General features: G+C 47.0%; 1 protein-coding gene across 1 annotated transcript in view; it reads left to right on the top strand.

Moving 5' to 3' along the window:
* LOC119437468 (A disintegrin and metalloproteinase with thrombospondin motifs 8-like) overlaps nucleotides 1-18,641 on the top strand; it is a 257,356-nt gene that overhangs the window by 137,672 nt on the left and 101,043 nt on the right. The gene's annotated exons all lie outside the window — the stretch shown is intronic.

Raw genomic sequence — 18,641 nt, 5'->3', positions numbered from 1 at the left:
CTCACCGAACACATTATATACTCCCAAGTTGCGAACCACCCTCAAAATAAATCTTTTTTACTTTTCGAAGCAGCACGTTATCCGCCCTGGTCTTTCATGTAAGACGCAATTTTTTGAATTCACAACTGACCTTCATTTTAATTTGGAATCATCATTTCAAACTGATGTCATATTTTTAGAATTTCCCAAAGCCTTCGACGGCGTACCACACTGGTCTCATGTTTAAACTTTCATACCTCAATACTGACTCTCTGATATTATCCTGGATTAACTTTGTTCTCACGAACCGCTTTCAGTACATCGTCATCGGGGGTGTCATTCAGCCACTCTCGAAGAGATCTCAGGCGTGCCTCAAGGTTCTGTCCTTGGGCCGCTGCTTTTCCTCATTTATATCATTGACCTTCCCGGCATCTCATCATTCATCGTCTCTTCGCTGACGACTGTGTGTTATACCGCCGCATTTCTTCCCCCGGTGACCAGCAACCCTACAAAAGGACTTACAAAAAATCGAAAACTGCTGTTTATCTAGATTGGTTGATGGAGCTTAACATCACTAAGTGCAAGTGTATGCCTATTGTTGCGGCTCGAGGTGCCGTTTGGGCCAGGAATCCACCAAGCCCATTGATGGGTACGTCCGGTAGCAGGAATAGAGGAAAAAGAGCTTAATTTACATTATTTACACTGCCCCCTGGGACAGAAGCCCACTCCATCAGTAGCATGTTAAACGTTCACATCAGGACACGTCAGAACCACTCTCCTGCCCCACAGGTCTCCGCTTTTAATACCGTTGTCTTCACTAGGAGACTGGACTGGGGAATCTGATTACAGTAGCTCGGCCCGTCACAATTGTTGAATCGGTCGCAACATCCCTCCGATGCTGACGCACTGTTCCACCGGGACCGCCTCCAATGTCACACCCCCGCCTCCACATTCTTGAGTATGCGTGGCCACCTGGTAAAGAGACTTCGAAGCTGTTCCCACGGTTTGGGCGACGATGGCCCCTTTCATCAATTAGCTGGCTCTGCATGACGGCCCTCTTGTCAGGATCAGGATTGGGTAGTGATCTTCACGGTACTTACAATATCCACGGATGGAGGCGGTTGTTGACTCGACACGAGCTCCTTTGTTAACGCATCCCAGTCTATGACACGCCCGGTCGCCGTCGGTGCGCGCGCTGATGAATAGACCGCCTCGTGGGAAACGTCCAAAGTATGCGCTTGTCCAGGTTGAGGTGTAAAATATCTCACGCAAGCCTTTCAATACTACCCTTCCTTATACACTAAAGTCATTTATAATATACAAGGTTGCATCATATAAGTACTTAGGAGTCCTAATTAGCAGCAAACAAACGTGGGACAAGCACATTCACTCAACTCGCCGTTGACCCGTCATAAACACTCGGTTTCATTAGAAGGTCGCTTTCCGTGTCTCCGTCATCGATTCGTAAACTAGCATACGATACTTTCATTTGTACCAAACTTGAGTTCGCATCAGCAATTTGGTTCCCTCATCAGACTTACTTAACGAATACCACAGAAACCACCCAGAATCGCGCAGTAAATTTTATTAGTTCAGATTACGATTTTCGCCAAAGCATTAGTAATATTAGGTCATCCTTCGGTATCAGCCCCCCACTAGCCCATAGACGTAAACTCTCTCGCTTATGCCTATTCTACAAAATAAACTGCAAGTTTTCTAGCCTGCGCGATTCATTTCTAGTTCCACCTGTCCGCACGTCATCCCGTCTCTTCAACTCCATGACCAAACAACGTTTACATGTACCAACTAAGGCATTTAAGTAATCTTTCTTGCCTGCCGGGATTCAAGAATGGAATCAGCTTCCAAATTCAATTGTCAGTGAGTGTGATCTCGTAAAATTTAAAGCAAACCTGATGCTTCATCTTGATGTATAAATTTAATGTACGTTTCCTTCTTACTTTCACTGTCTTTGGCTGTGTGCTTTTCATTATTTGTTTCGTTCGATGCATAAATTGCTACATTATCATGTACTCTTCCTTTTTATTTTTACTATAGTTGCCTGTGTGCTTTTAATTATTTGTTTTGTTTACCCACCTATAATTGTTATATTTTTGTGTACAACAACCCCCGCTCCTTTATGTCGTGCCCCAGGAGGGGCCTTTAAGGGTTCAATAAATGATGATGAATTATGAAAGGAGTACATGCATGAAATATTAAGTATTCTCGTCGACAACTTTGTCTTCAATCTCCACATGAATGACCTGCGTCATGTATGGTTACAGCATGACGGAGCACCACCACATTCTCCACCTCCGCAAAGAGCTTGTTGGACAGTCATTTCCCACGACAGTGGAATGGGCGCGCAGGAGCGATGTTTTGTCCTCCGAGAACCCCTGACCTTTCTCCGCTCGACTTTTTAATTGTAGGTCGAGGCTGCGCCATCCGTCTGTCCGCCGGTGTCACGCAGGGAACAGATTGCCAGACCCACCGCTAGGGGCGCTGCGTTCAATCAGAGGCCGCGCCGTCGGAGGAGACCAATCATAGCGCGCTGGGCGAGGGGGAAGGGGGCGCGCTCCCTTTCTGACCATGGATTCCGCTCTCTTGGCGCTGAGCCTTGCCCCCTCAAGGACTGCAGAAGATAGCGCCAACCTTTGCGTTTCTTATAACGAACCACTTAGTATTCCGCTCGGCGCCAGTGGCTGCGGGAGCTCGCCCGAGAGCGGCATCGCCGTCGCCAGGCAAATTCTACGTTTCGAGCAGGGCAATCGGTAGCGAAACAGCAGCGGCGGGCGGCTAATCCGGAGCTACGCAAGGGGGAAGCGCAAGACAGACGCTCCGTCGAGAGACCGCTACCAACGAGGATCGTCGGCGGGAAGCGCAAGCGAAACAGCAGCGGGGTGAGGCTAATCCGGAGCTACGCAAGAGGGAAGCGCAACACAGACGCAACCGCCGGAAGACCGCTACCAACGAGGATCGTCGGCGGGAAGCGCAAGCGAAACGGGAGCGGCGGGAGGCTAATCCGGAGCTATGCAAGAGGGAAGCGCTAGACAGACGCAACCGCCGAGAGACCGCTACCAATGAGGATCGTCGGCGGGAAGCGCAAGCTAAACAGCAGCGGTGGGAGGCTAATCTGGAGCTACGCAAGAGGGAAGCGCAACACAGACGCAACCGCCGGAAGACCGCTACCAACGAGGATCGTCGGCGGGAAGCGCAAGCGAAACGGGAGCGGTGGGAGGCTAATCCGGAGCTATGCAAGAGGGAAGCGCAACACAGACGCAACCGCCGGAAGACCGCTACCAATGAGGATCGTCGGCGGGAAGCGCAAGCTAAACAGCAGCGGTGGGAGGCTAATCCGGAGCTATGCAAGAGGGAAGCGCTAGACAGACGCAACCGCCGAGAGACCGCTACCAACGAGGATCGTCGGCGGGAAGCGCAAGCAAAACAGCAGCGGGGTGAGGCTAATCTGGAGGTACGCAAAAGAGAAGCGCAAGACAGACGCAACCGTCGAGAGACCGCTACCAACGAGGATCGTCGGCGGGAAGCGCAAGCAAAACAGCAGCGGGGTGAGGCTAATCCGGAGCTACGCAAGAGCGAAGCGCAACACAGACGCAACCGCCGGAAGACCGCTACCAACGAGGATCGTCGGCGGGAAGCGCAAGCGAAACAGCAGCGGTGGGAGGCTAATCCGGAGCTACGCAAGAGGGAAGCGCAACACAGACGCAACCGCCGGAAGACCGCTACCAACGAGGATCGTCGGCGGGAAGCGCAAGCGAAACGGGAGCGGCGGGAGGCTAATCCGGAGCTACGCAAGAGGGAAGCGCAAGACAGACGCACCGCCGAGAGACCGCTACCAACGAGGATCGTCGGCGGGAAGCGCAAGCGAAACGGGAGCGGCGGGAGGCTAATCCGGAGCTATGCAAGAGGGAAGCGCTAGACAGACGCAACCGCCGAGAGACCGCTACCAATGAGGATCGTCGGCGGGAAGCGCAAGCGAAACAGCAGCGGGGTGAGGCTAATCCGGAGCTACGCAAGAGGGAAGCGCAACACAGACGCAACCGCCGGAAGACCGCTACCAACGAGGATCGTCGGCGGGAAGCGCAAGCGAAACGGGAGCGGCGGGAGGCTAATCCGGAGCTATGCAAGAGGGAAGCGCAAGACAGACGCAACCGTCGAGAGACCGCTACCAACGAGGATCGTCGGCGGGAAGCGCAAGCGAAACAGCAGCGGGGTGAGGCTAATCCGGAGCTACGTAAGAGGGGAAGCGCAAGACAGACGCAACCGCCGGAAGACCGCTACCAACGAGGATCGTCGGCGGGAAGCGCAAGCGAAACGGGAGCGGCGGGAGGCTAATCCGGAGCTACGCAAGAGGGAAGCGCTAGACAGACGCAACCGCCGAGAGACCGCTACCAATGAGGATCGTCGGCGGGAAGCGCAAGCTAAACAGCAGCGGGGTGAGGCTAATCCGGAGCTACGCTAAGAGGGGAAGCGCAAGCACAGACGCAACCGCCGGAAGACCGCTACCAACGAGGATCGTCGGCGGGAAGCGCAAGCGAAACGGGAGTGGCGGGAGGCTAATCCGGAGCTATGCAAGAGGGAAGCGCTAGACAGACGCAACCGCCGAGAGACCGCTACCAATGAGGATCGTCGGCGGGAAGCGCAAGCTAAACAGCAGCGGGGTGAGGCTAATCCGGAGCTACGCAAGAGGGAAGCGCAACACAGACGCAACCGCCGGAAGACCGCTACCAACGAGGATCGTCGGCGGGAAGCGCAAGCGAAACGGGAGTGGCGGGAGGCTAATCCGGAGCTATGCAAGAGGGAAGCGCTAGACAGACGCAACCGCCGAGAGACCGCTACCAACGAGGATCGTCGGCGGGAAGCGCAAGCTAAACAGCAGCGGGGTGAGGCTAATCCGGAGCTACGCAAGAGGGAAGCGCAACACAGACGCAACCGCCGGAAGACCGCTACCAACGAGGATCGTCGGCGGGAAGCGCAAGCGAAACGGGAGCGGCGGGAGGCTAATCCGGAGCTACGCAAGAGGGAAGCGCAAGACAGACGCAACCGCCGAGAGACCGCTACCAACGAGGATCGTCGGCGGGAAGCGCAAGCTAAACAGCAGCGGTGGGAGGCTAATCCGGAGCTACGCAAGAGGGAAGCGCAACACAGACGCAACCGCCGGAAGACCGCTACCAATGAGGATCGTCGGCGGGAAGCGCAAGCTAAACAGCAGCGGTGGGAGGCTAATCCGGAGCTACGCAAAAGAGAAGCGCAAGACAGACGCAACCGTCGAGAGACCGTTAGCAACGAGGATCGTCGGCGGGAAGCGCAAGCTAAACAGCAGCGGGGTGAGACTAATCCGGAGCTACGTAAGAGGGGAAGCGCAAGACAGACGCAACCGCCGGGAGACCGTTACCAACGAGGATCGTTGGCGGGAAGCGCAAGCTAAACAGCAGCGGCGTGAGGCTAATCCGGAGCTATGCAAGAGGGAAGCGCTAGACAGACGCAACCGCCGAGAGACCGCTACCAATGAGGATCATCGGCGGGAAGCGCAAGCGAAACAGCAGCGGTGGGAGGCTAATCCGGAGCTACGCAAGAGGGGAAGCGCAACTCAAGAGTCCATGGAAGAAAGCGAACCCTGATGTGTCTCAGCAAGAGGCAGAACAGAGACGCAAGCGCCGAGAGATCCCTTTGACCGATGCTGCAAGAGGTTTCCTCGACCGGGAGTTGGCAGGAAATGTTAAGCAGTAAAAGTCAAAACAACACCCATAATCTCACGAAAACCACTGGAAAACAAACAATCAACGAAACTCACACAAAATCACAGAAACCGACAAAAACTCACTGATAATCAGAGAAAATCGCACGAAATCACAGAGAAACATAAGAGAACCACAGCTCCGCTGTTTCAGCAGATTTCATATTGGGTGGAACTGGGCTTACTTTTTCTTTGGGGCTACGTTAAATATCGAGTTTAAGCAACAGAGCGCGCTGACGTTATGACATAAAGAACAGGATAAAAGCTGCTTGTGGGAGCATCGGCCCAGAACTACAGCGCCGAGTTATCCAGTCAACGCGAGAGCGGTTTATGCTTTGCATTGCTTCACAAGGAAAGCATTTTGAACATTTTTAAAGCATTGAGAGAGAGAGAATAAACTTTATGCAAAAGAGCACATGAGCGTGGGTAGCTCTTCCGCTCTGCAGTAGGTGGTCCTCTCAGTCCAGGAGTTCCGCGGCCTTAGCAGCCCTTCTCGCTCGGTTGATGTCATGATAGGCGCCGTTTTTCCATGAAAAGGGAGATTTGTGCATGAGCACACCGACTTTAAAAAAGCAGAACGATATATTGTTACCACGGCTATTTTGGTCGGTGTCTTTCGTTTTGTTGCTTCATTTTTCATTCCGACCAGACCGGCTTCTGTCGAACACTCGATTTCATCGTTACCACGGCTAAATCTGTTTTTCGTGTTTTTATTGTTGTTGATCACGATTTCAATAAAAATTTCAATATTTAGAAATTAGCAGTCACTTTCTTTGCGTCACCTAGACAAGGACAATGCCCGCTCATCTAGTCACCACTACGCATGCGCTTTGTCCTCCGGTTTCTTCGCTGGCTCCCTTATCTAGGCATGGCAGCTGCCACCATCGTTACAGGCTGCGCAGTTGCGTGTTTCGACAGTGGTTCCGGGTTCTCCAATTTTCGATTTCGCCAGCCGAGAGTAAAAGGGGAACCGTTATCATCTTTGCCTATGCATCCGTCCCGTTTTAAAACTAAACGCCTCCCACAACAACCCGTCACATCAGGCAGGAGCTATGCGCCGATCCTCACTGTCTGGCATACGTAATCATGCGAACTGAAATTAAAATGTGCAGCCGGATATCTCCTAACATGGACATGCTAGAAGAATTTTGCCAAGTGGGACTGTGTAGAATCACGACTGCCTCTAACTTTTCAATACAGACGTGCCTTCTTACTTCAGTCACTAAAAAGTTAATTCATCAATTTTAGTGAATTGGCCGGCGGACAGCGATAATCATCATCTCACTTTGTGTCCCTCTGGTCACATAACTTATTTGCATAGGTGAATGTCACGTACCTCCCAGCGTCTAATTTTAAGAAAACAGTAAAACTTAATTTTGATCACCCAGTATACGTAAACTATCACAGCTCTCAAATTGAGGAAAAACATATATTTTTTAAACAAAATATGACGAGAAGGCATGTGATTGCAGGAACTTCAGGAACGCGATTCCGGTCTCTAGAGGCTCGCAGAAAAACGAGGTTGAAAGGGCATTTGTGTATTACCGTGGTTGTGCTAGCTCGAGGTGATGACCAGTGCGTTGTCATCGACGTGATGAAAGGATAGGATATGGTTGGGGATCAAGCGGCAATAAGAACTCGTGAAAGCTGTTGAGCTTGCTAATGTGGTGATGACTGGACAGAAGAAATAAGGCAAATTCGTTTTTGAGGTATGATACACATGCGCAGTAAGACCTGACGCACAATTTGCAATTATCTTAAGGGATATGGCGATATAAGCATGATACGGGATCCCAGTTGTAGGATGCGCATTGAAGCTCCGTTCCTAATAGTGATATATAGGCTATCAGTTCTTTAACAATTTTTATACGTGGTCAAGGCTAAATTGGAGAGCTGTTTGGTCAGTGATGTTATTACCGGCACGGCAAACATGAGATTATGGCAGCACCGTGCAGGGATGAGTCGTTAATGTATAATAAGAAAAGAAGAGGGCTGTGCACGGACTCCTGCAGCGTGACTGTAGTTGCGAAGATAACGATAGACGAGTGGTTCCGAATCTAGCTGAGCGATATATTGCGAGCGGTTAGTTTAGAATTATCAAGAAAGGGGTCAGGCAAGGAGACGCCCTATCTCCAATGCTATTCATTGCATGCTGAGAAGAAATATTCAAGCTCTTAGACTTGGAAGGCTTAGGAGTGAGGATCAACGGCGAATGTCTCAGCAACCTTCGGTGTGCAGATGACATCGTCCTATTGTGTAGGACGATGCCAAAAACAAGTGTAGAAGTTGGGTAGAAGAGGGATATGCAGAACACGAAGATAATGTTCAATAGCCTGGCAAGGGAACAAGAATTAAGGATCGCGAGTCAGCTCCTACAGCCTGTAAAGGAGTACGTTTATCTAGGTCAATTACTCACAGGGGACCCTGATCTTGTGAAAAAAAAATTACAGAAGAATAAAATTGGGTTGGAGTGCACACGGCAGGCATCGCCAAATCCTGACTGGGAGCTTACCACTGTCGTTGGAAAGAATAGTGTACAATCGTTGCATTCTTCCAGTGCTAACATATCGGGCAGAAACTTCGAGGTTAACAAAGGAGCTCGAGAACAAGTTAAGGACCGCACGAAGAGCGATGAAACGAAAAATGTTGGGCCTAACGTTAAGAGACAGGAAGAGAGCGGTGTGCATCTGAGAACAAATGGGGATAGCTGATATTCCAGTTGACATTAAGCGGCAAAAATGGAGCTGGACAGGCCGTGTAATGCGTAGGATGGATAACCAGTGGGCCATTAGAGTTACAGAATGGATACCAAGAGAATGCAAGCGCAGTTGTGGACAGCTGAAAAACTACGTGGGGTGATGAAGTTAGGAAATTTGCAGGCGCAAGTTGGAATCAGCTAGCTTAAGACAGGGGTAATTGAAGATCGCAGGGAGAGGCCTTCGTCCTGCAGTGGACATAAATATAGGCTAATGATGATGATGATCTACGAGCGACGGCAAACAACATTACCTTGGTTTTGTCCAGATACGTTGCATTTGCATATTTTTAAGGTTTGGCTCAAGTTACGTGGGACATCCGTTATGGCACTCAGCAAGGCGTGCTTCTTTACTGTGGCCTCCAAAATTACTAAAAGCAACAGTCATCTCTCTCACTGTGCGTCGACATACATGTACGTAATAATTAAGAATTTGTCGTACTGCGTTGTTTATTACAAGAAAGAAAATAATTGCGCGAACCCAATAAGGACACAAGTAAGACTTTCTTCGTTATTCGTTCATCTGTATCTGTTCATTGGGTTTGTGCTTTCTTCCTCGGTATATTATGTGGCTAAGGCTTTTCAGTGAGTTAACTTATATGTGCGCCCGGGAGATATGTTTCGTTTGGCTTTTCTGACGATTGATAGAAATTTGCGCTATTTTTCGAAGCACGTCACTTCATTCTATCAGTCTCTGTTCGCTTCACGCAATTCACTTATGTTTTGTCTATACCATATGAGCAGCACGTGAACAAGGTGAGAGCAGGAGCCAACGTTTCGACAAGTGGACTTGTCTTCTTTAAGGCGACATATGCTATATGCTTCAAGGCGACATCCCAGCTAGCACAAAAGAGATATAATCATTCTTATTCACGGATATTTCGCTTTGACCGTCAAAAATCTAGATTGAAGAAGTCAACATCGAGAAGGATTCAATTGGGATGGAAAAATCTTGCTATAAGGCGGATTTTAGAAGACGTTTAAAATCGCTTGTTCTAGCAGCCTACAATTATTGATTTTTTTTGTTGTTGTTTTCTTTGTTCTGCTTTTTGGCGGGAAAAACGGACGTTGGTTTTTGCTTTTGCTTCGCCCTGTTAGAAGAGAGTGCAATCAACCCAGGCGCGGGTGTTTACATTGTCGTGAGTGAGCACTGAAGGGGCAGCCGCTTGCTCTTTATGCTTATAATGAAGTCCACAATAAAGAAGAAAAGTTACGCTGACCTTGCAGACAGTCAGAAGAGGCGTAGAGTTAATGACGAACCGATATCTGCCAGTCCTGTTGCCACGAGTACCGTCCAATAAGTATCATGGTAGGTTAATGAAAGTAGTAACCATGCTTCTAGTGAAGTATCCTGGCCACTTGAGGATGCTCAATCCAAGGACAGTTTTCACGAAAGTGACCTTGCTTTGAAAGGAGAAAATGAAGAAGCACATACGCAAGACATTTCTAGAGAATATTTTGTTCCACAAAACGACCCTCCTATGAGCGCGGTCATCGAAGATAGAGGTTCTTTGGACTATGCGTCATAATCTGCAGAAAATCAGGCAAGTCTTTGTGCACGTAAATGTGTGGAATTTCAAGGATGGCTTGCATCATGGGTTACAAGTCACCGAATTCCACTTGTCGCAGTTTCTGAACTTCTCCGGAAACTAAGCACCACTTTCGGCGTTGATTTTGTCATCGACGCGAGGACATTGTTCAACAGTCCTCGATACACTTCAACGCGATCTGTCCCTCCTGGCGAATATTGCCAATTTTCTTTGAAAGAAAATTTAGAACGCATGATTTCTGTGTTCCTGAGTGCCTGTCGAGGGTAGATCTTTGACAACGCTCAGAGAACTTTAAATGACAATGTCAGCCAAGTTGGACTAACGGTTAAAACTGTAAAATGTTTTGTTTGTCGCAGTTTTCGTTTTGTCTGTTTGGTTAACCTGTTTTACTTTGACCGAAAGGAAGAAAAAGACACCGTAGTCTAGTTGCTAGAGAACCGGCTGCTGTGCCCCACGGCAGAGGCTCGATTCCATTACAGGTTGCACATCACTTTTTTGTATTATAAAGCGAGTTAGGAACCTACCTACCTACCGCAAAGTGCCGAGAATGAGGCATTAAAAAGTTCGACTTTTGTTATTTCAAATTATCTTTGTAAGGTGGCGCTAGCATTATGGTAGCAGCCGCACTTTGTATTTTCTTAGTTAAATTAGCTAGTATTTCTGTGCTTCAGGTACCGAGTACGAAGCCACACTGAGTATTTTTCTGCATTGCACCAGCGTGTCGCAAGAGGATGCAGCGCCGCGACGTATCATAGCGGCTACCTGACAAAGCGAGGAGTGGCGCGACGGCTCATCGGCGTCATCGCTTGCGCCGACGCAGTCTGAGCAGCCGAGCTGACTGCGCTCTCCGCGCAGCTTCCCTCCAGATTGCGTAACTTTTGAACCCGCCGTTACACTCACCGTTATTTTTGTCAGGACCAGCCGTTAAGTTCCTGACGCGTATTCGTTCATGAACTGCGGAGCGCCAGACTGCCTTCCACATCTTCTTTGCTCACGTAAGTAGTCACTGCCACTTTAACACCTGTCGTGTTTAATTATTTACGGTTTTCAGGCGGGAGTTTTAGGTGGAAGTTTTAGGCGGTAATGAAGTTTTGCAATGAAAGCGCCTTGATTTTAGCTGGAATCTCTAATATTGTTTAAGAGGCATGTTTACGTCTGCGTACGTTTCTTTTATTGTGTGCGTATTCAGGTTTGCCAAAGCTGTCTAAAATTACCTCTGTGACGTTTCGTTGACCATTGATCGTTAGGATGACGATGACATTCCCGTTTGGCGCAGAATGATGAGACGTGCTACGATCTTCGCGTAGCCACAGCATTCTTCCGTCAACGCTCTTGTGCGAGATCACTCGTGTGTTTTTCCGAGCGTGAAAGATGCCCGCGAATACACGCAAAATTGCCGAACGACTGGCCGCTCGAGGCAGTTTGCGTGTATTGGCAGGCATGTTTCACACTTGGAAAAACACTTTATGTAGCTCATATTGAGAAACAGAAAGCGGTATCAGGGGTTTCTCATGTTGCTTTACAATCTTCTCATTGACACTTTTCATCTAACTATAAGAATTGAAAAGGTAATTAATTAATTAGAACTAATTATCTAACTAGGCGGAATGCAAAAAATAATCTGGGTATCTCCAACATTACCTTGGTTCTGTCCTGGTACGTGGCACTTGCATATCTTTAGTATGGCTAAAGTTAAATGAAACACCCTGCCCACTGAACACACATTGGTCTAGAAGCCGTCTTCAAGACGTCTTGACAAGATAAGCAAGACGTCTTGAAAGCCATTTTAAACGTTTACAAGACGTCTTGAAGACGTTTTGGCAAGATATTAAATACTTCTTCAAGACATCTTACTAAGATTTTGTCGGACGTCTTAAAACGTCTTGTAGCCGTCTCTAAGACCGTCTAATGCACCGCCAAATTTGGGATATCAGACGTTTTACAAGACGTCTTGTAGACGTCTCTAAGACGGCTAGAAGACGTCTTGCAAGACATCTTGGGAACGTTTTGAAAACGGCTACAAAACGTTCTCCTGGACGTTTTGAGGATGTCTTAAAAACTTTTTAAACGCTTTAAACATCTACTGGTCAACTAAGGCATGACATTTTCTAGTCGCTCGTATCTAGCTAAGCCCTAAACATTGTTTCACAGTATTTATAGTATTTACAAAAGATAGTGACAGTGGAAATATACTTAGATCTAAAGTGGAGAGGATGTGAAATCTGAACACGACGTAGGTTATTTCAACAGAGAATGTATTCCATAAAGTTACGAAATCTTCACTTTGAGGAAAAAAAAGTGAAGAAACAAATAAGCAATAAACATGGTACGAATATATACACTAGAGTACAACGGACTTGACCTCTCTAAACTTTAGTTCAACACCTGATCTATCGTCAGCTAGGGGAGGGGAAGCACTAGCACAAATATGACATTTTAAATAGTCTCCAGAAGCTAAAATGAGGTCATATTCCAATCCAGATGGTCTGTCTCCTTCCGATGTCAACTATCCAACAAAATGTTGCCTACCTTCAGTGATCTGGCTAGAAACAGCATACACTGCCCATTACGTCCAGGAAGACCCAATATCATTTTACTTACCTTGCCAACACTGATCTAGATTTGCAGATGGAATAATATCAAAGCCTCCTGCAACACTAATACAGAATGTTTCCTTGCATGGATGTTTGGCACGCACAAGAATTTAGATACAGAAAACACCCTTCCATTATAGCATTAATTATAAAGGAATTGAGTGTCTCCCTCTTATCTGCCACATAGAGAAATCAATGAGGATGTTCGTATTCCTCGCAATATTGAAAAAAAAAGGTTGGCTTTACCGACAGCACCAATCCCTATGGCCCATTTCTTAAAACCCACCATAGCAACACTCAAATATTGGCAGAGCCACAAAAGCGATAAACACGTGTCAAAGCCACGTACGCTTAATATAAAGCATGATTGTTCACACAAATGAAGCGCTAAAGTGGTCAAAGGTTTCAAAGAATTTTTAATAAATCAGTAACACGCCACCACATAAGCAAAATGTTTCTAATGCACCTCCTAGAGTTTTGCGTTGTGGCTGGCTGTTATAACAAATTGGACACTTCACGATTCAGGGAACTGGCTTAGACATTTCCATAGGCTGATGCACCCACAGAAAATTCAGCGTGTTCCAATGATGCTCGACCTCAGATTACCTGCAATTAGAAGGTTAGACAAAAGATTAACAATTATGTTACAGTGAAACTTCGTTATAACGAAACGGGATATAACAAATTATTGTATACAACAAAATGAATGACATTCCCGCTGAAATCTCCGAGGATATCCATGTTTTATAACCTCGTTTCAACGAAGTAAGCTTATCCTGCCAATAGATACACCAAACTTCAGTTTTCCCCGAAAAAAGAAATGTCCGACCCTTGCAGGCTCGCTTCTGCTTTCCGCAGGGTAGAGCACACATTCGTTGCCGGTGTTTAAAACGTTTATGTATTTGCGTTGAATACACCCTCGAACACTGGTCCTTGTCACCACTACGCGTAGTTGCGCATAAGCAGACTCTAGATCGCCATTGCAATTCCTCTCACTGCGGCACCGCGCAGACTAGTTAGTGTAGCTATAGGCGTGGCCTCGGAGATTGCGCCGGTGCAATTTCAGAGGCCACGCCTCCCTGTGTGTACCACGTGCTGCTCGCACACGACGAACATTGTTGGTGTCGCAGCGTGCAACCTATTCAACCGCGTCGCCGTTTCGCCGGTTTCGCGATGCTAGAGACGACCCAACTAAAAGCGGTAACAAAAGATCATCACATTGAAACAGAAGGCAGCTATCGTAAAGGCAATCGTGACAGATGCTAAGTGGTGTGTTAAGGACGCCGAAGTTTCCTTTGCTGTTTTATTAGAAGTTCAGCGAGCACGTGGCCATGTAGTACTTCTGCTGGCCGAAAAGCCGTTTTCTTCTGTACAAGTTCAAACTTGTGCGCGACATTGCGCATATATTGCAGTGAACGGCAGTAATGAATATAGTGACGTAATTTTGGCTCCTCCTTCAACTTCGCTATAAAATATTTTATTGCATATGACTGAAGACTTCCCACTCAGTTATACCGCAGCCTTGTTCGCAAACAGTAACTGTTAGAAATCCGACCTAGGTATCTTCCGTACGCAGATGCAATAATGCCATCGCTGCGATTCGGCCTTATCTGTAGCATCGGTAGCAAGCCCCCGAGATATACCGTGAAATCCGGATTCTTGGCGATAACAACAGCCTTGTCCAAGAAGGCCAGTGCCAGGTTGGAGGCTGCCACGTCCTCCGCAACTACGTCGCAAGCGACATTTTTCGTTTTCAAATCATACACATGCTGCAAGCCCTTTTTTGTAATTGCATCTTTTGTTGATTTAAATGTAGTAGCAGTTTGCGCCGAAAAACAATTCTACACCGTGTCCACATGTACCAGTTCATGATGAAACGTGCAGGCAGGAACATATATGCGCCGCGCGTCACAGGTTTTCAGAACACGTGACAAGGCCTCCTTTTGGGGACATGTTGAATGGCAGCGTCGACTCAAGGACGCGCGGCCAAGCGAGGTCACTGGTCAACTTGAACGATGTTATACGCAACGAATGAAACACTTCCGGGGTAACCGCACTCAGAATGTTCGCGACGTAATTTGAGCCAGGCGCTTAGCCCGGATATTTTTTTTCGAGGGTGGGGGTGGGGGAGCTAATGCATCGCGATCGTCCTGACTGCGGTGCTTCGTTCTTTTAAGTTCCCAGGCGTCGGAGAAGCGTTGAGACGCGAATGCCCATAATAGCCGCACGTTCGAAGGGTACGCGCCTTTCTTAATAGGCGACGTGCCAGGCACAAAAGGGAGCAGGGCGCAGACCGTAAAAAAAAAACAAAAGCCATATTTGGAGAGGGGGGGGGGGGGCGGAAGCCCGGTCACCTACACCCACCTGATACGCCACTGCCCTGAGCGTCCTGATTTAGAGCAAATTTGCCGGGATCGCTGTAAAATTTTTGCTTTAATCCTGGCGACCAGATTTCTGACGACTTGCAGAGATTACGTCCGAGTGCGCATAACCGGAAATGTTCATTCGTTCGACGAAATATCGTTGAGGCCTGCCACATTGCCGGTCACACGCGCCCTCGAGCTCGCACGACCCTCGCCTATGTCCCTTGAGTGAGCAAGGCCATCGCAATTGTTCTGAAACCCTATGAAGTCAATGTCCCACGTTTAGGCCCACTATAGTTGCAGCATGAACAGGCAGATGTGAAGATTCAGAAGATATGTTCCAAGCATTGTATACAGAACAGCCTGCGCGAATCACGACTATCTTTACATCAGCGAAAGCAGTCATTCTGAAAGTGCTTGAAGCATGAAATCTATGTCAAAGATATCAATTAGAAATGAATCAGAAGTGAAGAAACAATGTCGTTTGAATTGCACTTGCGGAGCACGTGGCAGGCTGAATATGCCACCGACGAGTCAAGGCTTCTATCATTGCTAAGGAAAGTGGATTTGAAGGGAGTTTCTGGAATCCCTTGCTATCCAGACTACAAAAAAAAAAAAAAACTACAGAAAAACGCTGTATCGCAACGATGGCAATATCCCGCCTGCATACGCAGAATGTCGTCGTTTCGAGCAGTTCGTGTTGTGAACAAGGCTTCCGTGCGTCCAATTCTTATTACCACTTTTTGATCGGCGTCCTCTGTTTTTTTTTTTGTTTTTTTTCTTGTAACATGAACTCCAGAACCAAGAGAAAGCATTAGCCAGATGCAGCACTGAATTTGAATTTATTATCCTAGCTGTTGCGAAGTATGGAAGTCAATGTGAGCAGAAAAACTGAAGACGGCAAAATTCTACGTATTAATCATTCTTGTGGTTTAAATTAGGAAAGATAGATTTGTCAAGAACCAAGTGAAGCAGCATAAAAAAATTTCGGTCCAAACTATCAGTTAATGAGGACACAAAAATACATATGCCACACATACAGGTCACACTTAGAATTTATTTATTTAAAGGCGCAAACGATAGGACATTACATCCGTGTGTTATTCTGAAGGCCAACATCTTGTTCTGTCATTACTGAGGCCATAATGACGTATTCACCTTCTGTCATCCTCGCCTCAGTGGTAAGCTCAACCTACTCAGCGGTTGGTTCAGCTTACCGGTAACAGCATACTCAATTAAAATGACAATTACATGACAAGCGCCATGGGCTAGTCATATCACTACTTCACACCATTACGTTATTAGGCGCCTGGAAGAGCATGTCAGGCGAATAGCCAGGCTAACATCTCCAGCATCTCAATAAAGAATAATTCTTTTTCTCTCTCTCTTTGTTACACAGCAAGCAGCTTAATAACGAAATGGTTTGAAGCATGTGATATGACATGGACCATTGCGCTTGCCCAAGTGCTATCTGCCACATGCAATGTTTTTTTTTTTATTTGGTTCAGTCTAAAAAAAAAAAAGCCTTGTAGAATGAGAACATACGGTATGTTGTCATTCTACATGGTTGACATTCTACAATTTTAAGAACATGTGGCAAACAGCACAATTGTGCTGTCCAAATTGTTCTAAATTACTCGATGAGGTGGCCTATTCTACGAAAAATCAAAACGTTTAATTGCACAATTTACAGTTACACTAATTAACTTTATTAATTACCTCACTGCACATATTTTAATTGTAGCTAGTGATTATGCCAGGCATATCAACTTGGAACAAATTCTGAGGATGGCAGCGGTTTCGAGATATGCGGTATCAAACTTGCAGTGAAAATGCAGTTTTTTACCTTAATTTTTGAGAAAACACTGTTTCATACATCGAAGCACACACTAACTGGAACGCCAATGCATTTAGGTGGACACATTCAAAATTATCATATTGAAACTAGCGTAGTCCTCAAATCTCGGTCTAAGTCGATATGCATTGCATAACCACTAGCCACAATTCGTCGATTAAAATATGTGCTGCAAAGTAGTTTGTTTATTAGCGCAATTAAGTAAATTATTCGGAAAGCATATTGGTTTCTCGTAACGTAATGGCCGCCTTATCGAGTAATTTTGATCAAGATTTATAATTGTGCTATCTGCCACAGGCAATTTTAAAAAAAATGGTACAGCTAAAAAAAAGACACCACGTATATGGACACATAATCCGCTCTGGAACAATAAGGCGGCCTGACTTGTAGACTATATTTCCGCATGTCTAGGGCACAAGAGGAATAAGAAATGACCTTTTCAGCGTTGCAAATAATAAGTCTTGCGATAACACAAGCTCATCGTTATGTGGATCACAGGAAACCACTCTCTCATGCATCGTTCTGTTTTCCAGCGCTTCAGCTTGCTGACAGAACGCTGCAAGTGTCTGATTTTGCTCAACGGTTGACGCTACGGGCGAGTAGGTACATATACCTCAATTTATTTAATTATCCAGTTACCTCACGGGTTCCCACTGGAACATTAAATGAACAAGCATTTACCATATGCCGTTCTAGTATTGCCGCTACCGTATCCACCAGCTACCGGTTGGTTTGCTTGCATTGCCTAAAAAGCACGCCACGCGTACAACTGGCGCAGCTTAGCGAGCATGCGCCAACCAGACTTGTGCCTGAGAACGTCGCGGCAACGGTATAAAGCGATATATAGCGCTATGCTAAACGTTCGTAACAACACTAAAATTTCAATTTCCCTTCCCTTCCAGAGAAGTGCGTTCAGCGATCCCATAAAGCTCTGATAAAATAACGGGTAAACAACAAACAAAGCAACAATTCACAACAGCGTGACCCGCCGCGGTGGCTTAGTCGGCTAAATGGTTTTGGCTCGTAAAACTCCCGAAAGAACACAACAGCGTGGAAACGCGTAGATGGCCTGGCGATATTTCTTTAACCAGAGAAACAAACAAGGAAACAAGATATGGGGCATGCTGAAGGTGCGCAAATCCCGTCTGCGGCGGCCGCATTAGAATGGGGCGAAATGCAAAAATGTACGTGTGCTGTGCATTGGGTGCACGCTAGAGAGCCACAGGTGGTAAAAACTCATCCGAAGTCCCCTACTAAGGCGTGCTTCATAATCATATCAAGCTTCCGGCATGTAAAGCCCCAGATTTTCATGAATTTTAGTTACGAGTTCACCTAACGTTTCGTTTTCAGCCCGCGAGATTTAGCATATTCAGATTATGACTTGCGGTAGGAACGCCGATGCGAATTTAAGCCATGCACAATTTATGGGTTAAATTGATAGCGCGAAAGAAAATTATGAGCAGGCATGAGCAGGCAATCCATGAGCAGGCACCCACAAAGATCGCAATATTTTAGAAATGCCTACCAGCAATCAATTGATTCGAAGCGTGGGTGAGTGTAGCTCGACCAAATGCGCAGTACACAGTTACATCACCGTCACTAAACGCAAATGAAAAGAATAAAACAGGTGAGTCACACGCAACCAGTACAATGCGAGTTGAAACACAACACGTTGCAAATAAGCGCAGTAACACGCAACAGCAAGCGCGCGATTTACGCGAGAACAATGGGGATCAAGATTCGAGGCAAAATATTTTTGAACGACGCTACCGCGTCACCAGAATTCAAGAACC

Source organism: Dermacentor silvarum, chromosome 1 (genome assembly GCF_013339745.2).
Source record: "Dermacentor silvarum isolate Dsil-2018 chromosome 1, BIME_Dsil_1.4, whole genome shotgun sequence".
Classification (NCBI taxonomy): Eukaryota; Metazoa; Arthropoda; class Arachnida; order Ixodida; family Ixodidae; genus Dermacentor; species Dermacentor silvarum.
Note: the sequence above shows the minus strand (reverse complement) of the source record. Positions and strands in the feature narration are given on the sequence as shown.